At 39.6% G+C, this 20,440-nt stretch overlaps 1 long non-coding RNA gene across 1 annotated transcript; it reads left to right on the top strand.

The window, feature by feature from the left end:
• Positions 1-801: 801 nt before the first annotated feature.
• Positions 802-19,045, top strand: LOC110080049 (uncharacterized). The gene is made up of 3 exons (XR_012081563.2): positions 802-1,255; positions 8,165-8,315; positions 11,851-19,045. It is a non-coding gene; the product is annotated as an uncharacterized LOC110080049 (long non-coding RNA).
• Positions 19,046-20,440: the final 1,395 nt, after the last annotated feature.

Below are 20,440 nucleotides of genomic sequence, written 5' to 3'. Positions count from 1 at the left end.
CGTATTGGTGATACAAAGCTCCAAAACTCCTGATGACCTCCCCCAGTGGCCTCATATAGATATTAAATAGCATTGGGGAGATGATTGACCCCTGTGGGACTCTGCAATTGAGAGTCCACGGAGTGGACAGTATCTCCCCAAGCTGTACTCTCTGAGGGCAGTCCTCCAGGAAGAACTAGAGCCAGGCCAAGGCCTGACCTCTGATCCCCAACCCATAGAACCTCCCCAGAAGGATACCGTGGTTGAAAGTATCAAAGGCTGCTGATAGGTCTTTCCCTTAATGACTGACTGCCCGAGTGGGGTTCTTAAAACAGATGATTGTACCTTACTGCTTTGAGTGCCTTTTTGATGTTGCTTTTGTTTACCTTCATTTAGTGGTGGTATCTGATTCTTTTTAGTATTTGTATACTTACTGTTTTTAGCTTCTAATATTGTCTTCGAATGATGTAAGCCACATTGGGTCCTTCTTAAGGAGAAAGGCACTGTAAAATATTTAAAATAAATAAATAAAGTAAGCTGATGAGTAATGGTGGTTGGGGCAAAACAGAAGCAGAATCTTCTGATCTTCTGCTTGCAGTTGCTGCTTGAAGCTGCATTGATGGAGGGAACAGGAAGGGCAGAGCTCATCATTCTGAGGCTCACTTACAGACTTCAATTTTTAAAACAAAAAAAAATCACATCATATCCATGTAAGTGTTCATGCTACAGGCTGTTTCACTTCCCCCTTGCCTATTTTATGTCAAGGAGTTTTCTTCTGAGACCAGAAGTGTAGAACATGTAGCCCCCAGACCTCTGGAATTTGTCACCTTCTCTGCTAAACCATAGTTAAAATTATGCCTAACAAGGCCAGTTTCATTATGTTCAGCTATAATGCTGCCTTGACCTCCTAAGGCAACATAAGGAGCCTGTTCTGTAGATTACAGTCCAGACATATCAAAAGTGAGTCATGAGGAAGGGCCTCTAAAGCAACAGAATGTAAATTTGCCACAAATAAATGCTTCGTATGTTTTCAGTATTTGTGGTTAAGTTCAGTAAGATTGAGATCATTGGCTCCAAAATTCAATTGATTCATGCTGGAAGTGTAGTTTAATCACTTACTCTCTGTTCCCCCCCCCCAACAACCAACATCAATATTGCAGAAGAGGTGGGAGGGGGCAGGGAGACCACAGCTGCGCAGATTCACTGGACCAGATCAAAAGAAAAACACTGCAGAAGAGAAACCAGGAAGAAGTCCAGCAACTGGCAGGAACCTAGAGTAAGTATCCAAGTAGTATAAATGGTAATCCCAACACATAAATTCTTAAGAAAAATCTGGCATCTGTGTTAATGTTTGTTTTGTTTAAAAAACTGGCAGCATAAAGGAGTGACTGATTCCTACAGAGATGTCATACAAACCCTTGTAGAAGTCAGCACCTCCTTTTAGAGCTGGGTCACTGTGGAAATAACAGAGGTACCGGGGTTTTCTATCCTCTGAGAAAAAGCTTAAGGCAGAAAGCATATTAGGCATGTGGTTTATGATATTCAGATGAGAAAGCAAGTAACATTTTAATACAATCGAAAATGTGTGCAAGAGTTAAGTAAATGAGGCCACAATCCTCTACTTACTTGTCCCAATTAATTCAGTGGGAGTTACTTGTGAGTAGACTGGTATAGGTGTGAGCTGTTGGGCTGCAACTATGCATCCCAGGTTGGGAAGACTCATCCAGATGTTTTTGGACTACCTCACCATTCTTTAGCCACTGGTTATAATGGCTAGAGGTTATGAAATTTTCAATCCAACAACATCTGGAGGGCTGCATTTCCGCCAGCCCTAATATGCAGATTTATCTGGGAAAGACTTCCTTTGAACTCAGGAATTGCTTACCTCTGAGTAGACACATAAGGTTGCACTGCACATCTCATGTATCTGCTTGGAATTTTGTTTGTTAGCGATTGACTGAGTCTGGGTCATTCTTCCTAGAGCAGATGGCAAAAATGAATAGAGTGGGAAGAAAAACCTGATCATATTACTGCTGTGGTACCACTGAAAGACATGTCAGTTGCAGGAGGAGGGTGGGAGGGGGGATGCGAGTTGCTGTAGATGCTTTAAAATATCCCGTGTAGGGGCATTGGGCTACATCAGTGCCACCTAGTGAAAAACTGCAGACAATGAATTTGAGACCAAATTGTGCTATGGCATTAGAATTTACAGAGAAGAAAAGATATTTTCTTGTGAAATGTGATCCACGCTGGCTGGCCACATGGTATACATAATGATTTATGGAGGCACCCACAAACATCACATGGACCATATCTTTTATGTAATGCATATAATAAATATGACATGATTGAATGCAAATGTCAAATGCATTTTCTGATTCAGGTCCATGTCTACAGTATGTCTGCTGCATGTTTTCAGAATTTTCAAGAACAAAAACAGAATGGTAACTTTACTGCTTGCAAACCAAAATGGCCCTCTAATTTTCTTCTGGGTTAATTCTTCACTCCACCCCACTTATTTATCATGTCAGAACTTGGAAACATTGCCCCCAGAACTTGTAGCCCATAAAAATATCTCTCCCCAGCTTTGTTAGCAAAATGTATATGATAATGTACGTTTAGTATGGTAATATCTTGAGACTGAGGCAGGCAAACCATATTTCTTGTTCAGATAGCAATTTTGCATTTTTAAGTGTGGAATTAGCTGTTTGTATTTTGTCCATTTTCTCTGTACCCTTTTCATATGTCCTTGTTCTTCACCTCCAAAGACATAGAAAAGGAACAGGGCAAGGAGGGGGTGTTCTCCCAGGGAACACTCTGGAATGGCGCAGAATGTGATGGAAGGGAGCTGCTCTAAAGAGGGAAATTAGAGAAAAGGAGGCAGAACAGAGGAGAATAGCAGTGTAATGGAATAAGGATATGGCAATATTCGGCCAGGAGTAATGGGGTGATTTGTTTCTTATGCCAGTCTTAGGGCATTAGGGACCGTTTCTTTTGGCAAATAACCATACGGCAAGCATGAGAATTCAGTCCTTCAGATACTTTGGACTCTAACTCTCATCAACATGGCTTATGATAAGGGATTATGGGATTCAAAGTCCACAACGTTGAGAGGGCCAGAGATTCTTCATCCCTCTCTAAGAGTTGCCTTTTAGAGTGCTGCCAATAGGAGGATTTCCTAGGTGTCAAGAACAATACCACTTTACAACAGCCGATACCCCAAAGTACATCAAAATGAGTTTGCTGATTCCAGATATTTTCAGCACCGGCCAAAGAATTATCATAACAAGCTAGCTGCTGTCATGTGGGGGTATTATTGTGGAAGATCTTGCCTTTACGGGAACAAATAATGTGCCTTTTGGAGAACAACTTGCCATACATTGCACAACAAACAGTAAACAGAGTACTCATCTGGATAAGTCAGTATTGAGTATGCAGAGTAAGAATAAAATCTCTCCAGGGACAATAAGAGTTGCTTGCTTATATTAGGTCAGTCTACCAATTTACAGAGACTACTTTTTAGAGCTATCTTCAAACAGCCAGTTAGCAATCCTAGACCCAAGCATTGCACCACCAGTGAATTATCTGAAGCAATTAGTCTCATTTACACGCATCATGCCTAGTTGCACCTACTATACTCAACAGAATGCCATCAGTAAGTCCTGTAATCTGATTGATTGATTGATTGATGGACCTTGTCTTTCCCCTGAAAAAAAGCCCAAGTTAGCCTATATCATTCAAAAACAATATTTAAAGCAAAACCCAGTAAGTATACAAATACTAACAAGGATTTTAAGAAACCACAGTAAAAGATGGTAAACAGAATCAAGTTAGCCTACATCATTCAAAGACTATATTTAAAGCAAAACACAATAAGTATATAAATACCAACAAGGATCAAAGAAATACCACAGTAAAAGGTGGTAAACAGAACCAATACCAAAAATACATTCAAAGCCTGCCTGCTCACTCGCTCCCCACTTGTCTGCTTGCCCTCCTCACTTGCTTACCTGCCTGCCCGATTACTTTTCTGCTCCAGTCGATCACTTGCCTCCTCGCTTGCCCACTCACCCTACCCCCAATCATCCCCCAATCACTCACCCACCTGCCCACACCTCAGTCAGCTATCACCATGCACTCCCACTCTCACTCCCTCTTCTCCTTTCCATCCTTTTCCCTCTCATCTCCCTGCTCCTTCCTTTCCATTCTCTCTGTTGCCGCCTCCCTGTCCCCATCCAGCAGAGCGAACTGATTGGAGATGGTGGCCGCACTGGCAATGTCATCATCAGAGGCTGCAGTGGCAGTGGGGAGCCCAAGGTGGCAGCGGCGGCGGCAGTGAGGATGAACACATCAACACAAAAGTTTTGGATTTGGTCTATGTGACTTTAGACAATTAAAAAAAAAACAACAACCCCACCCTGATTTGCTAATTCATTCCACATCCACTTTCCATAAGACAGCTAATCAGAATGATTCAAATTTCTCATAAATGATTGCTCTGCACACATACTGCTAATCAGTACCAGTGCCTGCTATTCTTTAGCAGAAGTGAACCAATTTATTGGTAGGATTTATTTCTCATGTGCCCATATGGGTTTATTGCTCACATTTTCATTAATTTTCAGTAATCACATTTCCCCCTCTTAATAGTTCCCCCTCTTTTTACCGGGAACAAAAAGTCCAGAATCATTCTACTCCCGGTTCATTCTTAGCTTTTCTCAAAAAGTACTTATAAAATAGATACAACAAATGATTGCGGAGAATAGGGCAATAATTTTATCTGTGTTAGAACAACAGATTCTAGACATAATTGTAATTGATTTTAAAGCAATTGCAGAATTATGAACTCTAACTATTAATACAGTATATTAGCTGCCCAGAGTAGACTTCGGTCTAGATGGGTGCGATATAAATTTAATAAATAAATAAATAAATAAATAAATAAATAAATAAATAAATAAATAAATAAATAAATAAATAAATAAATAAATAAATAAATAAATAAATGTTCAAGAAGAAATAGAAGACTGGCTATGAAAAGGAAAACAAAAGCAACATTTAAAAACCAGACCAAACAAAAAGAGCTGTGCTATTTTGTTCTTTCATTATTGGTAAAGGCAAAAGAAGAAAACTAGAACAACTTGAGCAAAGGAAATCCATTATACATAGGACTGTTCCTAGCATCTGGAGCTCAGTTCCATAGGGACACTTAGATTTTTTCTAAGATCTAAGTATACCATTACAGAGGTGCCCCACATAGCGACGATAATCCGTTCTGGAAATATTGTCGCTATCCGGATTCGTCGCTATGTGAAAAGAAAAAGCCCATAGGAATGCATTAAACCCAGTTTAATGCGTTCCTATGGGCTTAAAACTCACCTTTAAGCGAAAATCCTCCATATGGCCGCCATTTTCACTGCCCGGTATGCGAGGAATCGGCGTGAAAACACAGCGGGCGGACATTTTTTTCCGGTGGCCATTTTGGAACTGCCAATCAGCTGTTTTTAAAATATCACTATGCGAAAATCGGTAAGGGAAACAGCTTACCGATCATCGCAAAGCAAATTTTTACCATTAAAAACATTGCAATGCAATCGCTTTTGCGATCACAAAAAATCCGTCGCTATGCAGATTCGTCGTTAACCGAGGTGCTCGTTAAACAAGGCACCACTGTATTTGCATATTTCTTTATGGTCCAGCTTTCACTTCCATACATCACTACAGGAAAAACCATAGCTTTGACTATGTGGACCTTTGTCGGCAAGGTGATGGCTCTGCTTTTTAAGATGCTGTCAAGGTTTGTCATCATTTTCCTCCCAAGAAGCAGGCGTCTTTTAATTTCGTGGCTGCTGTCTCCATCTGCAGTGATCATGGAGCCCAAGAAAGTAAAATCTGTCACTGCCTCCATATCTTCCCCTTCTATTTGCCAGGAGGTGATGGGAACTGTGGCCATGATCTTAGGTTTTTTTATGTTCAGCTTCAGACCGGTTTTTGCACTCTCCTCTTTCACCCTCATTACGAAGTTCTTTAATTCCTCCTCACTTTCTACCATCAGAATGGTATCATCTGCATATCAGAGCATTTTCTTGCTTGCCCTGGCTAGGGATAGGGAAAATGTTGTTGTGTTCCAATTTCAGTAAGTATTTAATAAATTCTCGCTCCTTGAATTCTCACCTTCCAAAACTGAGTGATGCAATTCTTGTAGCCAAGAAGCAATGAAAATAATAAGTACAAAAATAAGTGCATACAAAAATTTTAAATATAGGCGGGCAGAAAGTACAAACAGCATGTGAGAAATGTACTGCTTTGCAAAATGAATACAGTAGTGCCTCGCTTTACGATTGCCCCACATTACGATGAAACTGCTTAATGACGATCTTTTTGCGATCACAATTGCGAATCGGGAACCGATTCTTCGCAAAACGACGTTTTCTGAACAGCTGATCGGTGGTTTCAAAATGGCCGCCGGGTGATTAAAATGGCTCCCCGCTGTGTTTAGGGACAGATTCCTCACTACACAGGCAGTGAAAATGGCTGCTGTATGGAGGATCTTCGTTTTTACCCCATTGGAATGCATTGAATGGGTTTCAATGCATTTCAATGGGGTTTTTATTTTCGCTTTACGATGTTTTCGCTTAATGGCGATTTTCCTGGAACGGATTATCGTCGTTAAGCGAGGCACCACTGTATTGTAACAAAAACATGTACAAAATGTATATACACTGTGAGAAATAGACATGGAAAAGCATACAGTTTTTATGTACATTGTCTTCTGAGGACAGAGTCACAAATTAATGCAAAATGTTATTTTAAAAAATGAGAGACAGGGTTGAACAATATGCTCTGTTAACCACATGCAGGCATTTATTTTAGCTCTAGAATTAATGTGCATAACCTCAGCCTGGATTGGGACCAACATGGCTTCAAGCTTCCCAGTCTGTTTTTTATGTTACAGTGGTGAGCAAAAGGGCCCTTCTTTGTTGCTGCTCCCCGACTTTGGAGCACAAAGTCCCACAAGTAGCTAAGCTGGCCTCATCTTTGCTGTCCTTCCGCAAGCAGGCAAAGATCTTTCTCTTCAGGCAAGCTTTCCCTCAGTGGGGTTTTGTCTGGGTGCGGTTTTTTAATGGCTTGTTGTGCTTTGAATATGTTTTTGTTGTTACTTTTGTTTACCATTTTAGTGTGGTATTTGCTTGGCTCTTTTTAATATTTGTATACCAAAATGTTTTAGTTTTACATATTGTCTTTTAATAAGGTTAGCAGCCTTGGATCCTTTTTAAGGAGAAAAATAGGGTAAAAATATTTTAAGCAAAGAAAACCAGATTTAAAACCAGCTGGGGATTGATGCCTTTGAATTGTGGTGGTGGAGGAGACTCTTGAGAGTCCCCTGGACTGCTAGCAGAACAAACCTCTCCATTTTGAAGGAAATCAACTCTGAGTGCTCACTGGAAGGACAGATCCTGAAGCTGAGGCTCCAATACTTTGGCCATCTCGTGAGAAGAGAAGACTCCTTGGAAAAGACCCTGATGTTGAGAAAGTATGAAGGCAAGAGGAGAAGGGGATGACAGAGGATGAGATGGTTGGATAGTGTCACCGAAACTACCAACATGTATTTGACTAAACTCCGTGAGGCAGTGGAAGACAGGAGAGCCTGGCATGCTCTGGTCCATGGTGTCACGAAGAGTCAGACACGACTTAACGACTAAACAACAACAACAACGGGGATAGATTAAACTTCTTCCTATACTGAATGAAGCATAGGGGGGTTGAGTTGAGCCCCCCCCCCCGGCTCAGCAAGTGAGCCATCCCACCTTCCTCTATTGTGTAAACTTGTCCCAATGCAGATCAATAATTTAGAATCAACCATCACACATTTGGAGTGTCTGTTTTTAGAAAGATGAATAATATGTGTTTAATGTATTGTGTAGTTGGATATTCAGAGGAGCAACATTTAACAGATCATTTATTCTGAAGCTTGCATTATGATGCTTACTGTTTCCAGGCTTCCATTTCATGCCATTGATACCTGTTGATGAAGCAGACAACAAAGCACTCAGCATACAGGCAGATAGGCTTTGAGATGGGCAGCCCTCTCTTTTGGCAGCAGTTCAGCATTTCACATAGAATGTGTTTCATTTCTAGAGCACAGTAGGTGTACTTGACATGTTATTGCCTTTCTGTTTCTCAGTGCCAGACTCTCCTTTATTCCAGTGCAAAGCAGCCCTGAAAATGCAGATCTTATCAATGGCAATCCACCACAAACACCAATGCTCTTTTTTTGGCCAGAGCTGTTTTCATTCAAGTTATTGTTTCAGGACCGCATCCAGATTTTTGACCAGGTAAAACTTATTATAATTCCTTATAAGTAAGCCTTCTTATCTGTACTTTTCTTTGACTTGCTCTGGAAGGGTTCTTTAATTTTGCTTGATCATGCTTTTATATTCCAGGATGCATTTGCCATTAAATTTCCAGGCAGTGCCACTTCCCTGGACAGAACATCAAGGCCATTTTTCATGTCCATTCAGCCAGCCTTGTATCTTTTTAGTACAGCTGCTGTTGCTGCTGCACCAGCATTAACGAAGGTTTGGGCTAGCAAAGAGTTAAAAGCTTTTCTTGTGTTCTTACTGGGTTGTAAAAGGAACTGCTGGAGCTGATCAATGACCACTGTTAAGACCTGGAAACCAATTATAAACTTGAAATTTGTGATGAACAAAGCTCTGAAACGCTGGGATGAAAACTACTGAATTAGTTCAGTTCATTAAAATCATTAATAGTCATGAAATGAAAACCACCAGAGTCCAAAAAGGCTTAATGCCCTATCCATATTAATTAGATGGGAGCAAATCTGAAGTGAAAAGCAGCACATGCTTTGTAGAATTAGCAATTGCTCTCTACAGACTACACAGATCTCTATTAAAATTCAGTTTAATTAAAATTGATCACGTTAAGAAACTGATGTGGTTAATTAACCGAATTCCTAGACTTCTTTTCACACATTTCACAGATGCATTGTATGCCGCTTTCCTGGGTGACAGCTTGCGGTTGCACAGTGAAAATCTTGATTTCACAGGTTAACCCTGCATGTTCCATGGGGTCTCTAAGTTGCAGAGCATCCACCAACAGTGAATTCAGAAGGTGGGGGGGGGGGAGTCTGGGAGTCCTCTGGACTTGAAAAATCTCTCTATGAAACATCCATTGGCAGCTAACATTTTAGAGAAATGCAGATCTAGATGTATACCTATTGAAATATTTCTTACCAACCAAGCAAAAAAAAAAACAAAAAACAAAACCACGAGCTAATGAATGCTGGGGATGTCAGTGGATTTATAGCATTGTACACCTCTAAAAAGAACATAAATAAACTGATGTGCTAATACAAAATTGCAGATTGCTGGAAGATCAAAGTGTGCCAACACATTATGCACATGTCTCCCAGAACTTACACAAGGACACAGAGATTCATTCATTCATTCATTCATTCATTCATTCATTCATTCATTCATTCATTCATTCATTCATTCATTCATTCAGTTTGTTTGTTTGCCATGGACTACAAAACAGAAAAAGTTCCTAGAAATCAGTCAGTCAGTCAGTCAGTCAGTCAGTCAGTCAGTCAGTCAGTCAGTCAGTCTGTCTGTCTGTCTGTCTGTCTGTCTGTCTGTCTATCTATATCTATCTATCTATCTATCTATCTATCTATCTATCTATCTATCTATCTATCTATCTATCTATCTATCTATCTATCTATCTATCTATCTATCTATCTATCTATCTATCTATCTATCCTGTTTCACAAACCACTGGGTTTTTGTGCTAATAGACAAAGTCTGACAGCAAACCTTGGGAGGAGGCAATTTCCTCTCTTTCCATACAACCCTTTGCATATGCAGTGGAATATTCTTCTTTACTCCTCTGCAACACTCAGAACTCCGTTATGTTAGAATTCCTGGCCCTCCGGAGTAGATAATTAGGGAATATGGGGGCTGCATGTGAATAGAACAACTATATCTGAGATATTCTAATATATTTCTTCCATCAAAGTAAGGACCAAAGAAGTGATTGATGCTTGTTATCTTTCAAGTGCATAATCTTTCCCAACTTGAAAATTAACTAATACTTTAAATTAGATGCACTGTGAGCCAAACTAAAAGTTCTATTCACATGTAGCATGGCCTTACGATGTTACCCCACAACGTTACAGGGAGACTCATTTAGTGGTACCAGAATGTGATGTGTATAATTGTCAGTTAGCAGTATCCCTCCACATTCCACAGAGAACAAACAGGGCAGTCTCGACAAATAAATAGACACAAATCTGACCAAAGAAAGAAAGAAAGAAAGAAAGAAAAGAAAAGAAAGAAAGAAAGAAAGAAAGAAAGAAAGAAAGAAAGAAAGAAAGAAAGAAAGAAAGAAAGAAAGAAAATAGACAAAAACTCAGAGCAAAAATATATCGGTTTCACTGATCTCAAAGGTCCATTGTAGAAAAATAGAATTTCAAAAGATCTGAAAAAGGAAAGCTGAAATGGGCTATATCCATAAAATACAGAATGCATCTAAAGGCTAAAACAAACGTGGCAGGCCACTCTGATGTCACTGCCAACTCAGGCCTCTCAGAATGCCCACCACACTACTTCACACTTGCTGCCACCAATTGTAATGACTATTTAAGGACAAAGGTTTCCTTCAAAACAAAACAGGTTTATTGAAATAACAAAATAAAATATGTAAATCACAATTAGCCAATCAAGATGTCAATAACTGTATCTTATTTAATCAATCACAGACTTCCCTCACTGACCACTTAGGCACGCAGGCCTCTAAACAAGCTCTTTCTCTCTCACACTCCAGATCTGATCTCTCTCACTCTCTTCACCCCCCTTTTTTTCAGCTCCTCCCTCGTCAGCCCCACCCTCCGTCACCCCATTGGCTGATGATTCACTGCCCAGCTGTGACGGACAGGTGAGGTCAGGGCTGCCTGTTACAGCATCTAAAGGCTAAAACAAAGACTGGGCATTCTTGAATAACTATATATATTAATTATCTGTGTTTTAATACCAACTTCTTTATACCTCCAAAATTATCATCTGGGTAAAGCTCTATCCTGAGCCCAAGCAGAACTTATTGCTTTAGCAATTGAAAGACTAAAGTCTTACCACTGTAGGCTAGTCAACAGACATTTTTATTTTACCTATTGCTACTATGTTTTTGTAATAAAATTTGTGAAGTTCATTATCAGTGGTAACAATGTACTTGACACCTTCTGTATTTCATATGTGGCCTTGTCTCACACATAGTCATGCACACTGTGGCCTTAATATGTGATTTTTCCATTTGAAGTACTGTAGAATATAATCCATAATATCTCATGCTGAAAGAAGTCCACATTTGTAATCCTATTGGTATTTATACAGGTTTTGTGCAATTTGCTGCAGTTAATTACAGCTAATTGATAAGATGCCAAGCATTACCTCGCTTGCACAATGAGGTGCATGGCCTGCCTCATGACCAAGAAATGCCCCAGCATCTCATTGATTAGCTACAATTGGCCATGGCAGATTTTACGAGAACACCAAGAACATCATGTCTTGTTAGTATCGAAGTTGCCACAAGCCTTTTTGTTTTTGTTTGTTTGTTTTTTTGGTTTTTTGCTCTTGTTTTTATCCTAGCTTAGAGAGAGGGGAGAAAAATGGGCTCTGGTCTGTCTGAGGAAGAAAAGAGAGTAAACATCACTTATATGTGCTTTGTTTCTTATAAGAATTTATAGGGATCCCCATCACTGTTGATACGTAGCTGGAAGCTATGTATCAAGATGTATGTCTGGCTCAGTCTTCAACAATTGTGATGGAAACCCTGTCCAATCTCCTTTGGAACTAGGAAGCAAGGTGATCGGCTGGGTGGTACATGTAGCCAGCCTATCCTGGAGCCTGAAGGGAGGCTAGAAGGATGAACGAAAGAGAAGGAAGGTGTAACGGAAGAAAGATGGTGTGTTGTTGGCCTGTTGGATTGTAATTGGAGAAGAACTGAAGCTTAGATCTGTTCCCAAGTTGATGTTACTTTGTAATAAAGAGAATATAATTTTTCATTCTTTAACCATTGGTCTGCTGTGGTTAATCTGTTTGACATCTGAGCGTCCAACCCAGAGGCAGGCGGTGCTTCTTGGCCTGTCCCATTTTGAAGAGACCCTTGTCCAGCAGGCTGAGGCAAAGAGGCAGTCCCGAAACCAGCAAAATCAGGAAGCTGGACAGGGGACAGACTGTCTTCAGTGTGGAATGGATTGTCACTCTCAAAATGGCCTTCTCAGCCACATTAGATGCTGTTCCAAGACCTCTATTTAGAGCACGTTACCATAGTCTCTCAAGACTGAAGGATGCCTACAATAAGCCTAGGTTGGGACTGGTCACTTTCGTAAGAAAGCCGGGGCTGTGAAATGGTTAGAGTGTTGGACCGAGAGTGACATTTAAAGTTGAAATCATCACCAGGTTGCTGTGAGAGAAAAACAGAGAGGAGCAGTCATGAACACCCACCTTGAGCCTCCCACAGGAAAGGTGGGATATCATTTGAACAAATAAACATTTTTTTCAATAAATTAAAATGGAAGCCAACAAGTGAGTTTTATCATGTAATCTGGAGTGGTAAATTTGCCTTCCCCCAGACAGATGGATTTTCTGCTCTGTTGGTTGTAGTCTCTGTTAATAGTTTAGAACAGGTTTGGTTGTGAACAGAGCTACATTGGGATATATGTGTTGCCAGATGACACCTCCATTGCTGTTTCCCATATGACCTAGTCTATAAGAAGCCTTTTTATGTATGAAGAAAAGCATATAGGAACTGCGTGCAATATTCTTATTTCTTTCTTGAAATGAGGGATATGGCCAAAAGAGTGGAATGTTAAGCTGAGGCTCTGGATGTAAGTTGAATGGAAGAAGACGAAAAGGCAACAAGATTGTGCAATTTTTTTTCCTGCTTACACCACTGGATAAAGTTATAATTAGGAAAGGCCCTGAGAATAAGGAATGCCATTTAATGTGATGTTTATCTCTGGTCGTATTCAAGAAAAACAAAACAGTAGTTGCTGGTTATTGTCGCTTTAGGTGTGCTTCCACGCAGTAAATTTCAGTGGATGTTCAATTTCCTGATGAAGCTTTAAAGACTTCTAGTTTTACAAGGCATTAGTATTTTCCCATGATTAGAATGCCACCATGAGCCTTTAGAGAGCAGAAAGGTAACAGAATGCATGTATTTTCTACTGCTTGAATTACTGTCATCTTACCTATACAAGTCAAAAGTTCAACAGGTTTGCCCAGGGGGACTAGAAGTTAGCTACATGCCAGGTATTGTAGTGAGATTTAAAGAGAGGGATAGGATAGGGTGGCACCCAAAAAGAGAACATGGAGAACAAAGAACACCAAAATGAAGGACATTCTTCGTGAATGGGAGGAAAATTTTGCATTAATTTAATTAATTTGCATTAATTTAAACTACTATTTGTAAATATTATCACAATTAGACATTACAGTATTACCATAATTAAAATGGAAGTCCACTGCTGCTTACTCTATTGCACAAGATTGTGACTGGGTAACTACCTTGGGACACAGGATTGTCAGGTCTCATAGTGGTTATTAAGTACAAAAGCTTTCCTATACAGTAGCTGTTCTCTATTTGCTATCAATGGGTAGATGGCCACTCTCCTCTGTCTTTCAGAAAATCTGTTCTCATGGGCATTGCAAAAGTGTACGCATCTTGTAGACCTAGTATCTCCACAAATTCACTAATCTTTTGTTACTGGTTCAGCAAATATGAGCCATCTACTTCCCTTTCTATGACCACATGGTGTGTTGCATCCCCTAAGTCTTTAATTTCAGTTTATTTGTTAAGATGGCATACAATTTCTTTGAACTCCTGTTACTCTTGAGTATCTACAGTTAGGTCATCAACATAGGCAGGAATAAAAAATAAATGTCTCTTTCTGCTTCTGGTATATAAACATTGATCTGCATTCTGCTGCATTTTCTTCAGCTTCTTGTTCCTGGCCCAAGCTGCTTTCTCCAGTGCACACATGCCTTTCTTTAGTTTTGTACAAAATCAAGATCTTTCTCGTTAATGAAGCTGGGTGGCTGTTCCATGTACTGCTCCTCTGCAACCTCTCCATGTACAAACATATTTTTGACATCTAGGTGCTTGACTTGTATCTGTCTGAAGGCTATCACACCCAGGAGCATTTGTATAGTGCTGTGGCTGACAACAGGAACAAAGGTTTCATCGTAGTCTTCCCCATACTTCTGCAGGAAACCATTTGCAACCAGTCTCACCCTGTAGTGTTCCACTTCTTCTGCATCCTGCTTCACCTTGAAGACCTACTTATACCTGGTGGCTTTCTTGCCTGGTAGTAGTTTGGTCAGGGTTCACATCTGATTCTTACATAGTGCTTCTATCGCTTCTCTTGCTGCTTCTTTCCATCTGGCAGCTTCAGCTGCTGGCATCTTTTCCATTTCTTCCTAGGTCATTTGCCCATTCATTAGCTATGGCCTTGTGAGGTAGGTCAGGCAAGGAGGTGGTGCACCCTTTTTTCAGCTGTGATGAGCATCTAATGGTTGATTGGCTCTGCAGTATGTTGTAATATTGGTGCCTCTTCCAGTTTAACAGTCTCGACATATCCCTATTCCCTTCTCTTGGTTTTCTACTCTCATGGGGAACAGAAATACAAAGAAACTGTATGATGTCTTAACAAATTAATTGAAATAAGAGTTAGGAAATGCAGCCTACAGACTGTTTCTGATGAAATTTTCTCCCCCAAGAATTAATCCCACAGATTTAATCTGTTGTTTGTAAGAGAGTTTTTTTAAATGCTTGTCATCTTCAGATTTTACCAGAAAGGTTTTGTTTGTTACATATTTTGCTTTTGTGGTTTTTAAAAGTTTTGTCTTTGCTTTATGAATGTCTTCTAGTCATATTACAACAGTATGTTTCATTTTGTAAGCCACCTTTGGAAGATCTACTTGAAAGGCAGCCAGGAAGTAAAGTAAAATAAAATAAATCACCTATGCTGACTGTGTAAATTCTTAGAACCACCTACACTTTTATAATCAGGTTTTCTACATATAGAACAATGGTTTAAAGGCACTGATTCACACAAATGGTGCTTCCACACAACACCATCACAGTTATAAAACCAGGTGCAATTTGACCCATGGAGGTGACTGGGGAGTGAAAACAGGAGTAGTTTATTTCATATTTGAAGGTGTCTGAGATATTAATATGAAACATCATTGTCCTGATGGGGAAGGTATCAAAAGGCTCAAGAGATGAGGGGGAAATCATCACATTTGACAGGCTGAAATTCACTTTTCACACCTCTTGAGATTCAGAGCAAGTAATGCACCTTACCTTGAGAATTCCAACATTTGTGAGGTTTACTTTTTGTTTGGGAAAAATAAAGTGTAGACAAACCATGAATACATTTAAGGATGGAAACGACTAAAATGAGCAAAACTGGAAAAGCGCACACATAATTTATTCAGTGGCAGGAAATGGGTAAGTTAGGTAAAATGCAGAAATAAATGCAGATGGGATTTTGAGAAATGAAATGAAATTGTGGGATTTGGTTCTCTCTTGCAGGCACTTCTATGTTTGTAAAAATATCACCACCACCACCATTCAAAAAAAAAAACTCTTTAAGAAAAATGGTCTCAGGGAGAATGTTTTCTCCAAAGACTCTAAGGTGGACAAACCCTACTGTATTGACTGTTAGAGGAGGAGGGAAACATAGAAGACTGAATAGAGGGAGGGAAGGAAATGGAATATTTTGGAAAAGGCTGTGGCTGAGTGAAATACACCCATAGATGCACCCTCTGTTACAACATTTTGTCTTGCTGGTCACCCTTATAGGTTTGCGAAAGTTACATTTCAGTATCTTCAACTATATTATTTATTTAATTATATCTTAACATTTCTTTCTATCTTTGGCTATGAGTAACAGCCATCTACAAAACCCATAGAACAGCAATTATTTGTTTCATTATCCTTTTTTTGGCGAAGAGAAGCTATTGATTTTTCTGCATCAGAAATTCTTACCTAGAAACCATTAAGAGATAAAATTTTATTTGCTAGATTTCTCTCTCCCCCCCCCCCATTAAGGACTCTGGCTACACACTCTAATGATGGAGTTAATGAAAGTGACATCACAGATTCCCAACTATGGAATACAATTGATTGATCATTCTCACCCCTCAGCATTTCAAGGGTTAAATTGTCAGCGGCCACTGACTCAATATGATATCCTGGGGGAATTTCATTGAACAAGATTTTGCCTTGGAGATGGATGATCAGCAAAAAGATATTGATCTAAAGTCACTTCAATCACTTATTTTTTCTTCTTTTATTTCTCTGAAATATCTCTGGTAATTTGATCAAGTGTCGCCCAAAACCAACCATGAAATTACTTAGAAGATTGAAATTCTGTGTGTAACCCTCTTTAAAATAAAGAACTGGAGCAACAAAGAAAGATCCAGAGTAAGTTTCCCATAGCAACAGTCACCGTGCAAAATATTGATAATGACCACATTTCATTTTATTTATGGATTTATTACATGTGTATTCTGCTTTTCTTCCAATGCACTCTAGATGGCCTACATCAGCCATTCTCAAGGGGGACCTTATGGCTCTGGCACATTTGAAGGGGGCCACAGACCATTTGATAAAGTTCTTTATGCGATATATACTATCCTGATTCAGCCTGTATTTTTCATTTTGTGTTTAGAGTAAAGGCAAAGGTTCCCCTTGACATTTAGTCCAGTCGTGTCCAACTCTAGGGGGTGGTGCTCTTCCCCGTTTGCAAGCCATAGAGCCAGTGTTTGTCCAAAGACAGTTTCTGTGGTCATGTGGCCAGCGTGACTAGACATGGAATTGCTGTTACCTTCCCACCATGGGGGTACCTATTTATCTACTCACATTTTTACATGCTTTCGAACTGCTAGGTTGGCAGGAGCTGGGCAAGTAACGGGAGCTCACTCTGTCGCATGGATTCGATCTTACGACTGCTGGCCTTCTGACCTTGCAGCACAGAGGCTTCTGCGGTTTAGGCTGGACAGGCTGGAAAAGTATTATTGGCCAAATGTCACCCATTGAGTTTCTTGGGCCACTGGAGACTGTAAAACCTATAAATCTCTCAAGTTTCAGTTCAACCATCTATGCACTGCCTCACACTGGCTTCTCCTCCTCCTTTTTTTTGCTTCTAGGAGTGCTTAAATTGAGTTGGATTTACACATCTACTCCAACAGCATCATTACAGATCTGGAAAATGTCACACACACAGCATCATCTCCTTTCCTTGTTCATCATCTCAGCCATCAGTACCTCTCTTTGTTCTGCATAATAAAATAAATAAAATAAAATAAAATAAATGGGCACAAATCTGACATCGGAAAAGCTAGTATAAAAACATTTCAGCCTACTAGGAAAATCTGTCACTGGTTTTAAAATCACTACTGTAGAAAAAGGGAATTACAGAGAGAGACACTAGAGGGAAATAGTTGAAGTATCTCTAGGAGATACACACTGGAATTTAAGCAAGAATGGTGAAACTAAGCCTGTCATATCATGAGCTCAGTGGAAATGACAATGCTAAGAAAAGTTGAAGATAGCAGGAAAGAGGAAAGAAAAATTATGAGATGGATTGATTCAATAAAGGAAGCTATTGTCATGAGTTTGTAAGAGCTGAGCAGGGCTGTGAATGATATGACATTCTGGAGATCACTCATTCATAGGGTCGTCATAGGTTGGAGATGACGATGGCATCTGTCTGTCTGTCTGTCTGTCTGTCTGTCTGTCTGTCTGTCTGTCTGTCTGTCTGTCTATTGGGATTTTTGTTTTCTTTTCTTTTTGCAAAATCCTGACCTCACACAACTTGCTCTCCCTAAAAACCCATGTCATTTGCATGTACTTCTCAGGATTATCAGGATGTTAATGTTTCTGTGAATGTTCACTGACTCTGGGATTCTCGGGACAGACCCGCCTGCTGGCTTTATACACACTCAATAATCTCAGCAGGGACTCATAATGCAAATAATACAATTAGTTAATTCTATGATTTGACATAGAGTATCTGTTTACAAGACGCATCAGATGAGTTGAAATAACAGCAGTTAGACAGTTTACTCAAATCTTTACCAAAAAAAGGTGTTGAGGTATCCAGTAAGTATTAAAACTTAATTTTCTGTTGAATAAGTCATTGTTTAAGATTAAGATAGATACAGCAGGTATGGAGGCTAAAACTACTTTCCATTGCCTAGGCAAAATAGGGTGATCCATTATTAACAGCCTGGTTATACTGCTCAACTAAGGTGCAAAGCAGCCACACTCTCCCAATACCTGGAAGTGCAACAAGAACTCTTTTCACATATTACTTACCTGGTTTGATTCAACATGCAAAGAGGGGAGCTCCTAGATACTTCATAGAAGCTGACAAGCATAAGTAACAGTATGTTTCCATTCTTGGCTGCCTCCAATAAATTATACTGTCAACTTAATGTAGAGATTCTGTTTAGCTATCTTGGTTAACAGCCATCAATTCTATCCTCCACGAAATTTGATTATCCAATGGCCATCACATGTTAAGCAATGAGTTTTATAATTCCATTTAGGCTGCAGTACTATCTCCATTGAACTTATCTGGAAAATCAGTTGTTGGACATGGGGACAGACTTCCTGTGAACACGAACCTCTCCTCTCCTCACATGTTGAATAGGACCAGGTAGGGGTACACTGTATACCAATAAATAATATAGACCAACATGGATAGACCAGTTTCAGATTGTAGTGTCTCAAACCCAGTGGCACACGTTTTTGATTTTTCGTTAGAAGATGCAGGACAAAATGTATAGGGATATGCATTTCATTCAACTCCCATTGAAATTATTTATGAATAAAAACACATAAAAATAAATTGTTGTAGAGAAATATTTGTTGAAATTGCTTGTGCAGAAGCACAGCTTTGGAATCAACATATGTGTTTCTGATATCTGCATGGTATGTTTGCAGAAGTATTCATAACGAGACTAAAAAAAGAAAAGAATCCTACTCAGCATGGATCCAATAAAATAATGTTCAAACAGGAAAAAAAGTGCAGATAATTCCAAAAAGCACATTTTTATTTAATTAAAAGAAAAATAGAATGAACCATAATAGGTCAGTAATAATGACTTATGACTTCCTTTATGTGACACATTTACAATGAATGGCAATTTACCATTAAAACAGACATACCACTTTTTTCTCTGCAGAAGAAATTAATGTCGAGCATGGGAAGAAAGTGAAGCTTTTCCATTTCCGTCTTCAGGATTTGTATTCAGGTATTGAGTCTCAGGATATTGCAGACTTCAATCCCCTTTAGCAAATACAGGAAGGGTCTGACCATAACAACCAATGACATCATTCCAGCTGTAGAGTGCTGGCTTTATGATCATTTCATTAGTGCCATTTGGCAAAGGAGAGAGAGAGAGAGAGAGAGAGAGAGAGAGTGTGTGTGTGTGTGTGTGTGTGTGTGTGTGTACACATTCTTTTTCCATCATTAGGCTTGCTAACAGAATTCAAATGCCTTAATATCTGGATCTTTTAAATACATGATATTCTTCTTTTCCATTTTTCCATCTGCTAGCAGGATTTGCTTAGCTTTACAGTATAATCACAAAGGTTTTAGAACATTAAATGCATAACAGTAATCAACAAGCAAGGTGTTTCTGGTTATTACAAAGTTTGTTATACATACAGTTGTTCTTAATAGGAACATTTTGGTTTGGTTTGGTTTGGTTTGGTATTAGTGAGACTTCAAATTCCAAAAACTCCTTTTTAACTATCATCCCTACTCTGAAAGTAAAGTGATGATCTTAGGATCTGTTCACACTGTGAAATTTGGTGCAATTGGGCCACTACTTAGAAGGTCCTTATCTTCATTGCAATCTGTTTTAACTCTTGGTACCCAACCCTGAAGGCAGAACAAAAAGCTATTTTGCATCTCAATGAATCTCCCCCAAAAGACTGCATACCGGAGCCCTACGCTGGGCCAGCTCTTAAAGGGGAAGGGTGGATTGTTTTAAGCAGAAACACAAATGGGCAAGGGCGTTTTTTTCCCCATGCCAAGCAGTGCTATCATGGAACCATATATCATAACTATATGCCAGTGTGGACAGACTCTTACAGTCCCTGAGAGGCCCAGTCAGATCCACCCTGCTCAGGACATAGACAGAGGTCCATCCCATGAAGGAGAGATCTGATATCAGAGCCTGCAGAAACAACTGCAGCCCTTGACTCTGTAACTTTTGAAATAGAGGGAAGGAAAGGAAGGTGGCATGCCAAGGTGGCATGATCCTTTATTTTACAATTTTATCAAGCTGCCTTCAAAAACAAAAGCCTTCCACCCCATTCTAAAGGATTAGAATTTGAGGACAGTTTTGTAAGCTTGTTCAGT

The sequence above is a fragment of the Pogona vitticeps genome, chromosome 1 (genome assembly GCF_051106095.1).
Source record: "Pogona vitticeps strain Pit_001003342236 chromosome 1, PviZW2.1, whole genome shotgun sequence".
Lineage (NCBI taxonomy): Eukaryota > Metazoa > Chordata > Lepidosauria > Squamata > Agamidae > Pogona > Pogona vitticeps.
Note: the sequence above shows the minus strand (reverse complement) of the source record. Positions and strands in the feature narration are given on the sequence as shown.